Source organism: Oryctolagus cuniculus, chromosome 11 (assembly GCF_964237555.1).
Source record: "Oryctolagus cuniculus chromosome 11, mOryCun1.1, whole genome shotgun sequence".
Lineage (NCBI taxonomy): Eukaryota > Metazoa > Chordata > Mammalia > Lagomorpha > Leporidae > Oryctolagus > Oryctolagus cuniculus.
Window position 1 is genome coordinate 41,605,330 of NC_091442.1, and position 9,386 is coordinate 41,614,715.

At 46.5% G+C, this 9,386-nt stretch overlaps 1 protein-coding gene across 10 annotated transcripts in view; it reads right to left on the reverse strand.

Annotated features, from left to right (window-relative positions):
* KIF16B (kinesin family member 16B) overlaps positions 1–9,386 on the reverse strand; it is a 321,890-nt gene that overhangs the window by 311,329 nt on the left and 1,175 nt on the right. The window lies entirely within an intron of this gene.

Sequence of the window (9,386 nt, forward strand, 5' to 3'; positions counted from 1 at the left end):
GTCCTAAGGTCATTGGGGTTGGGCCCTCACAGGACAGTTCTCCAAAGAAGGTTGATTACAAAAGCTAAGTCAGCCCAGCCACTGTCTCTGCTTCCTGGCTGGCCATGGGATAATTGCCAGGCCTGAGCTCATCATTGCAAGCCACCACTCGCACCAGAAGCCAGACCAATGGGGCCACTCAATGTTGGACTTGAATCTCCAGAACCATGAGCCAAAAAAAAAGCCCTCCTTCCTACCTATTTGACCAAGGTAGCTTGGTCAAGTACCTTCACTGTAGTAGGGAAAGCTGACTGATACATCCAGTATTCCTGACTCTGGGAAAGGTCGTCCTTCTACTTAGCAAGGCCCCAGACCACTCAGTGTCATCTTTGACACCTCCACTCTGGATCCTGTGGATGGAGGCCTTAAGAAAATCTCTTAGAACTTTCAAAAACATCCACTATGTTCCTACACCAACAGAAGGGGAAAGACGAGAGGCAAATGCACCAAAGCTTACAAGCAGTTTATCTTATAACAAACTTTTCTTTTGTACCTAAGTACGTGTTATTTTTACAATTAGAAAAGATAGCAAGGGACGGACTTTTGCAGTAGCAGTTAACATGATGGTTGGGATGCCCACATCCCTTCTCAAAGTGCCTAGGTTTAAGGCCTGACTCTGTTCCCAATTCTAGCTGTCTGCTAATGCAGGTCCTGGGAGGCAACAGGTAAAGGTTCAAGTACTTGGGTCCCAGGGGCAGGTGCTGTGGTACAGCGAGTTAAAGCCCTGGCCTGAAGCACTGGCATCCCATATGGGCACTGGTTCTAGTCCCAGCTGCTCCTCCTCCGATCCAGCTCTCTGCTATGGCCTGGGAAAGTAGTGGAAGATGGCCCAAGTCCTTGGGCCCCTGCACCTGCGTGGAAGACCTGGAAAAAGCTCCTGGCTCCTGGCTTCGGATCAGTGCAGCTCCAGCCGTTGTGGCCATCTGGGGAGTGAACCAGTGGATGGAAGACCACTCTCCATCTCTACCTCTCTCTGTAACTCTTTCATATAAATAAAATAAATCTTTAAAAAAAAAAAAAAAAGTACTTGAGTCCCTGCCACCATGGGGGTGACCTGGATTGAGCTCCCAGGTCCTGGATTTGGCCTGGCCCAACCCCAGCCATTGCATGCGTGTTCGCTCTCTCTCGCTCGCTCACTCACTCTCACTCTCTCTGCCTCTCAACAATAAAGACATTTTTAAAAGAGAAAAGACAGTGCTAGTTTCTCCAGGGTGTTGTTTGAAAGTGCTGCCCCAGACCCTGCCCTTTCTATCACAACTGCAGCCTGGTCCAGAGCACAGTGCCATGGGTCACTTCCAGCTCTCTCCGTGGTCTCGCCGCACTGGTTGGTCACTCTCAGACATCTTCACCTCGGGCTCTGGCATCACAGTGTAGTGGCAGGGAAGGCAGTGGGAAAACGGTACATAAAAGGCACTTGGTGGGGCCAGCGCTGTGGCATAGTGGGGCAAAGCCACGGCCTGCAGTACAGGCATCCCATATGGGTGCCAGTTCAAGTCCTGGTTGCTCCACTTCCGATCCAGCTCCCTGCTGTGGCCTGGGAAAGCAGTAGAGGATGGCCCAAGTCCTTGGGCCCCTGCACCCACATGGGCAACCTGGAAGAGGCTCTTGGCTTTGGATTGGCCCAGCACCAGCCATTTCGGCATCTGGGGAATAAACCAGCAGTTAGAAGACCTCTCTCTCTCTGTCTCTCTGTCTCTCTGTCTCTTTCTCTCTCTCCCTCTCTGCCTCTGCCTCTGTAACTCTGCCTTTCAAATAAATAAATAAATCTTGAAAAAACAAAAACAGGTACTTGGCATAGCACTTGGCAAAGCATAAACAGAAATCTATCGTTGCCAGGCTACCATTATTATTACCTGACACTGCTATCAGAAGAAACCTCTGAAACACTAGTTGGCATTGATGGCCCTGTTTTAAAGCCACTGGAAGCTTCCGGTGACTAATCACAGCCAATATGCATACAGCCCTTACCTGGGGGCTTGGCAAAATTGGAAAAGTGACTTCATTTCATCGCTAACTCAATCCCAGAGAGAGACCCGTGTGCATCACCCTCTTACAGCTGCAGAAACTCTAACAAAGCAGTAGAGTAAAATGCCCAGGCGTGCAGCTGGGAGTGCTAGGGCCAGGACTCAGCCCTGCTCAGTCTCACTGCACAGCAGAATTCTCCACGATGACGGACATATTCCACATCTATGCTGACCGATACAACAGAGCAGCTGGAATGTGCCCCTTGCCACTGAATAAAGAATGGTTTCATCTGATTTAAAGTCCACACTGGCCAACACAGGGCTCTACAGAATAAAACCCTAACTGCCCAGGCTTCACAAAGCAAAGCTGTCTAATACCCTGCACCTGCCTCTCACTAATTCTGACACTGAGCCTTAAGTAGCTGGAAATCCCTGGGAGGGCCAGTTGTCTGGAGTAGCAGTTGGGGCACTGCTTGGAATGCATGCATCCCATATTAGAGCGCCCAGTTCAATCCTGGCCTCTCCACTTCTGGTCTGGCTTCCTGCTAATGTGTACCCTTGGGAGACTCCTGGCTTAGGTCTGGTCCAGCCCCAGCTATTGAGGACATTTGAGGAGTGAACTGGTGGTTACAAGTTCGCTTGCTCTTGCTCGCTCTCTCTCTCTCTCTCTCTCAAATAAAATGAAAATAATTTAAAAAAAACTAGAGATTGAAAATTCAATAATGCGCAAAAATACAATGAAATCACCAGTGAACTTAACTTACTCCTACCTCCCAGCCATCTCCTGCCCTGCCCTCGTCCATCTTCTATATAAAGGAATGACTTTAGGGACTTAGGGGAAGAGACTGGTTCAAACAAGGGCTCCACAGTGTCCTAGTTGTGTGGCCTAGGGCAGGCTACTTCAGTCTCTGAAACCTCATCTGTAGAATGGGGTGAACACACCCCTTTCCAAAGAGCATCTGCCAAGCTCATAGAATTCTGTTTTGTAAATGGTGTTCAATGTTCAGTGAACATTATCTTATCTACAAGTCTAAGAGTTGCTGGAGATCAGGTAGGGGTGGGGAACAACTGTGGTGAGTGTGTGTGCATGTGTGTGTATGTGTGTGTGTGTGTGTGTGTCTAGACATGGCCAGACCCTGGAGATCAGGTAGGGATTGGGAACATCTGTGTGTATGTGTGTGTGTGGTGTGGTGTGTGTGTGTGTGTCTAGACATGGGCAGACCCTGGAGATCAGGGAGGGGTGGGGACCATCTGTGGTGTGTGTGTGTGTGTGTGTGTGTGTGTGTGTGTCTGATACAGCCAGAACAATCATTTGGTCTGGCCCTGCCCAGGCAACCACAGGCGAGACTTGAAATTCAATAAATCTATAGCAGCCTCATTTTTGAGTTGACAATTTTTATGGGCCGAATGAAGTTATAAATATCCAAATGGCCCTTGGCAGGAGAAAGGGTTCGGTTTCCCCACTCTGGGACTAGAAGCTCCACCCCAACCACAGACTGTGCTGTTGGTGTTGTGTGTTGTGTCTGCATCTTCTGTGCCAGTAGAGCGGCAGTCAGTCCCCTGAGGCCAAAGGCTCCTGTCACCTGCGAACCCTGAGGCGACGAGCAACCACAGGGAGGGCTGGGCAGGGAATGGGAGCTGGCTCAGCCCACCATTATTCTCTGAGAGCCCTCTGAAGACAAAAAGCCCTTAGTCAGTCACTTGGCAAGACGCAGGCACATAGTTGGCAAGGTGAAGAGATGAGCGTGGCGCCTGGTACCTGGCAGCACCTCGACATTTGCCTCCTCATCTTTAATTCAAAGGAAGTCAGCCTCATCCTCACAGACCTAGGAGAGCAACCACCAACCGCTTTCCCTTTGCTCTTACCTGGCTCTTGAATGGGAAGACTGCAACGCACCTGAAAAGATCCACCCCAGCCAAAACACCTCTGGCAGGTTTGTATCTTTTCTCTTTTGAACTTCAGAAATACGAGGCTAAGAATGGTCAGAAAATGGAAAGAATGAGGTGGGCTCACCTTATCCAACAAGAAAGCACATTACAAAGAACAGCACAGCTTGCCAGCACTCAGTAAATATTCTTTGGTAAAATATTTATCAGGGGGCCGGCGCTGTGGCGCAGCAGGTTAGAGCCCCAGCCTGCAGCACCAGCATCCCATATGAGCGCCAGTTTGAGTCCTGGCTGCTCCTCTTCTGATCCAGCTCTCTGCTATGGCCTGGGAAAGCAGTAGAAGATGGCCCAAGTGCTTGGGCCCCTGCACTCATGTGGGAGACCCAGAAGAAGCTCCTGGCTCCTGGCTTTGGATCAGTTCAGCTCTGATCAGCCACTGTGGTCATTTGGGTAGTGAACCAGTGGATAGAAGACCTCTCTCTCTCTCTCTCTCTCTGGCTCTACCTCTCTCTGTAAGTCTGTGTTTCAAATAAATAAAACAAATCTTTAAATATATATGTATATATTAAATACTTGGTGTGTGTGTGTGGTTTTTTTTTTTTAATAAAGATTCACTAAACCATAACAACAGGGGTGGGCACCGGGCGCAGCAGTTAAGTTGCTGCTTTGGATGCCCCTATCTTACACCAGAGCACCTGGGTTCAAGTCTCAGCTCCACCCTCTGTTCCAACTTTCTGCTGTCACACACTCTGGGTGGCTCAAGTATTTGTGTGCCTGCCACCCACATAGGAGACCTGGATGGAGGTCCAGACTCCTGGCTCCAGCCTGGGCCAGATCTGGCTGCTTTGGGTTATTTGGGGGAGTAAACCATTAGATAAAAGATCTTTCTTTCTCTGCCTTTAAAATAATTAAAAATATATAATTAATTTTTAAATAGGCCATCTTAAAAAATAATAAAAACTCCAACAATAATAGCAGCAGCCACAGTGATCTTTATGAGTCCTTACCAGACACCAGGCAGTGTCTGGACAGCTTGGCCTGTGTGTATTATCTCACTGGACCACACAATGCTGCCATTAGGGGACTCTGAAGTCAATTTAGTGGATCCAGAAAATAGCACTTATTTTTATGAAACAGAACAAAACAGAATAGAAAACACAATCGTGAATTGCATGTAATAAAACACCTCATGAATCATAGAGCTACAATTTTAAATGTGTTTCTTATGGTCACAGTTAAAGAATTTGAAAAATAATGCCGTGTTCCAATAACTTAAAAGGTATGCACAGTTGCTATCACTATTTTACAGATGCAAAACTGAGGCTTAGAATTACGTTTCTTGCCCAAATATACCCAGTTTATTTAGACAGCCAAACTTTTATCCCAGGAAATCTGTTCTCAGACCCTGATGCTCCACACTGAAAGACAGGAGAGATGACCCCAAAGAACCAACATCTAGTGTTTTCATAAAAAAACAAGCAAAGTGGAACCAACATGAAATGAGCAAGTTCATTATCAAATTATCATTTTGTTGTCTCTTCAGAGGCAATGGTTAGATCCTCTAAAATTGCAAAATAATTATAATAATAAAATCAGTTAAAATAAGATTAGGCAGAATAATGAAATAAATCACAAAGAGAAAGATTCAAATAATATAGAAATATTCAACTTTTGCCCATAGAAAATATGACCAAAATTAAGTTGCTGCCAACATATTATGTTCTCACTTTAAAAATATAGCTGGGACTTTGGACAACTTAATTATGTGCTATGGTCTAAATATTTGTGTCCCCTCCCCCCCAAATTCAAAAGTTGAAACTTAACCCTAACAAGAGGGTATGGAGAGCTGATTAGGTCATCAGGACCAAGCACGCGAAACAGGCCCAAGGGAGCTGGTTTCTCCCTTTCGCCATAGAAGGGCACCCCCATCTGTCTGCCAGCACCTTGATTTTTTTTTTTTTTTTTTGACAGGCAGAGTTAGTGAGAGAGAGAGAGAGACAGACAGAGAGAAAGGTCTTCCTTCCATTGGTTCACCCCCTAAATGGCCACTATGGCCAGCACGCTGCTCCGATCTGAAGCCAGGAGCCAGGTACCTCCTCCTGGTCTCCCATGCGGGTACAGGGCCCAAGCACTTGGGCCATCCTCCACTGCCCTCCCGGGCCACAGCAGAGAGCTGGACTGGAACAAATATATGCTTCTTATAAACCACCAAGTTTATGGTATTTTCTCACAGCAGCCCAAACTGGACTAAGACACTGTTTCCCAGTGTGTAACACTAATAGCCTGTTCCAACTAAGATGGCTGCAAAGATTAAATCAGACTCTGTACTTGTTGCTCTGCCCAAGAGTCTGGCAAGAAGTGAACTCTCAATAAAGATGACTGCTAGGACACCTAGGCAACTGTGACCCCTCCTTTGCACCTGAGATGACTACTTCTGCCCCGTCACCATAAGCCATATGGTGGTAGAAACACTCATCAAATCTCGGCCTGAATCAAGCTCTCAGGTTCCACACAAGGGGTACTGAGCACTGCAAGGGCTCCTGGCTCAGGAACTCAACATCCCACCATCTTGCCCCATCCTTGAGATCTGACTGCAATGGCCCTCCTCACTTGTCCATCATTCCTGCCTCTTGGTTGCTTCCCCTTTGACTGATGCTCCTAAGAATCCTCCCCAACTGAAACTTCTTCCAAAGCTTTTTTAGGTAATCTTTTTTAAATTACATAAGCAAGGTCCAGCAATGTAGCACAGCAGGTTAAGCCACCACCTACAACACTGACATCCCATTTGGGTGCCAAGTTCAAGTCCTGGCTACTCTGTTTCCAATCCAGCTGTTAATGTGCCTGTGAAAGCAGCAGAGGATGGCCCAAGTGTTTGGACTCCTGCCAGCAATGTGGAAGACCAGGATGGAGCTCTTGCCTTCAGCCTGGCCCAGCCCGGCTGTTGTGACCATTTGAGGAGTGAACCAGGGATAGAAAATCTCTTTGTCTCTCTTAGTCTCTGTAACAATGCTTTGCAAATCAATTAATCAAAAAATTACATAATCAAGCTTTTAATTATTAATTTTAAAACTATGCCTGAGTAAAGTTCAAACAGGAAAAAAGGAAGAAAGAAATCCCTTCCTAAGAAATCTTGGCCTAACAGATTCTTGATCAGTGTCCCTGTTAGCTTTCTGTACGGATACAGCCATGTGCGTGTATGCATGTGCTCACTTTTAACACCCACACACAACTCCACCCCACGGCACTAGGTGTGGATACCTTGCTCTTTCCAATCCACTATCGTGGAACTCCGCTGAGATGAACATATTCTAAGTGTTGCATAGTGTTCTACCAAATGATATATAGGTTGTATGTTAGCAAACGGCCACCTTTATGTATTCTAGCCATTTATTATTTTTTGTTGTTTCAAACAGTAATGCCACGATCATCTTATGCATACACCTTGGTAGGGAGGCACACAATCCACATAATAAATTATTAGAATCTATTGCCAGATAAAAGGGCTTGCAAACCTCTCATCTTGACAGGTACTGTCAATTTTCCCAACATGAAAGTTTCATAGGTTTTGTACCTTTATATTTCCAGGACCAATATGAAAATGTATGCCTAGCCATTCCTTTGCCAGCATCTGATGCTCAGTTAATATTTACCAATCTTAAGAGGGGGGAAAAAAAAGCCTCCTGTCACCATTACAACTTGTATGTCTTCCGCCATGAAATTAGGCCAAATGTTTTTGGTTCCCCATTTGTACCTCTTTCTCTTCTTCACTGCCACCTTCTGTATCACTGACCACCTCTCACTGAAACTGCCTTTTGGAAGGTTAGCAGTATGCTCACCTCCGAGATCAAGAACATCATCTCACTTCCATCATCTTGGCAATATCTGACCCCATCACCACCACCTCCTTCAGGCGATTACTCCTGCTGTTGACAACTGGCTGGGCTGGTTCTCAGAATCGCCCGCAGCCGGCAAGCCAACATTCCCCTGGAATCCTAAAGACAGACCTATCCCAATGTCCAATCCCAGCTCCCTTTCCTTCTTGCCTAACATTCTTAAACTGTGGTCCCTGTGCAAAAGACTTCCATATGTCAATCCTGGAGTTGCCTGAGACCTAAACCCAGACTTCCAACCATCTGCTGAACACCTGCAGCTGAGAGATGTCCTTCACACACTTCAGAATGAGGTCACCACGCATGCAGCACCTGCTCTTGTACTTGAACTCGACACTCATCGTATGGAGAAAGAACACACCAGCTTCAGTGGCCACTTTGCCAAAAGCTCAGTAGGGATTCTACTCTCTTCCCCTTTTTTCCTGTCCAACTTATTCTGCCCTCTCTCCATGCACTTAGGCTCAAGGCACTGAACTTGCAGCACCACTCCCAAAAGGCCTGATGGTTTCTGAGTCGTGCCAGTACGCAATCCCTCCCCCACCAGAGAGTGGGCTCCCGGAAGACACTCATCAGGCCACATTCTCCTTGCACCACAGAGAGCCTCCAGCACAATGCTGTGCATTTGGTAGGTGCCTGAGAAATGCTTTTAAGGGCCGGCATTGTGGCACACTGGGCTAAATGCTGACTGCAGTCCCAGCTGCTCCACTTCTGAACCAGCTCCCTGCTAATGCACCTGGTAAAGCTGTGGGAGACAGTCCAAGTGCTCAGGCCCCTGCCACCCACATGGGAAACCCCAGTAGAGTTCCAGGCTCCTGGCTTCTGCCAGGCCCAGCCCTAACCCCTTGTGGCCCTTTGGGGGTGAACCAGCTGATCGAAGAGCTCTGTGTGTGTCTCCCTTTCTCAGTAACTTTGCCTTTCAAACAAAATTTTAAAAAGATGTTTAAAAAATACTTTCAAAAGTTTACTCAATGCGATTTTCCACTATGTGTTCATATTATTCCACAAAAGAAAAGGAAGTTCTACAGACCTGTAAATCTATAATAAACATCTTCTTAAAGCATCTAAGTGATTTTGGGGTCTGTTTATCTTGTATGATTGAGTGTACATAGAAACAAAATTTTCCTTTAGAGCTTACAAAAAAGTCAAACTCCTTCCTTAGACAGTCTCAGAAACAACTTGAAAATCACAAAAGCACTGATTTCTAAAAGCAATGGTTTTCAAAGCTTACAAACTAGAGTAGGAAGCCCTTACTTAACAACAGAAACACAGACTCAGATGAGCCAAATCGGGTCCTGGAAATCTTGAGACTTTACGATCTTCTGATGACCCAATCAGCCAGCCATCAGAACCCCCGAACGCTGACGAATTGCTCTGACGAATGTAGAAAGGCCATTTGGGAGGTCACACGCCCAGCACTTTGGATGAGCAGCTCACACAAACACAAGGCTTTGTGCCAACTCCACCTATCAAGCCGGAGTCCGCTTCATTCTTTACAGTTAAACCGATTCAATAAATCAGTTTTTCAGGGCATGTACACTGGTTCTAAAGAGGTCATGGAAATGGAAGCACAGAGGACTTTTAGACGAATGAAGCGGCATCATTCCTA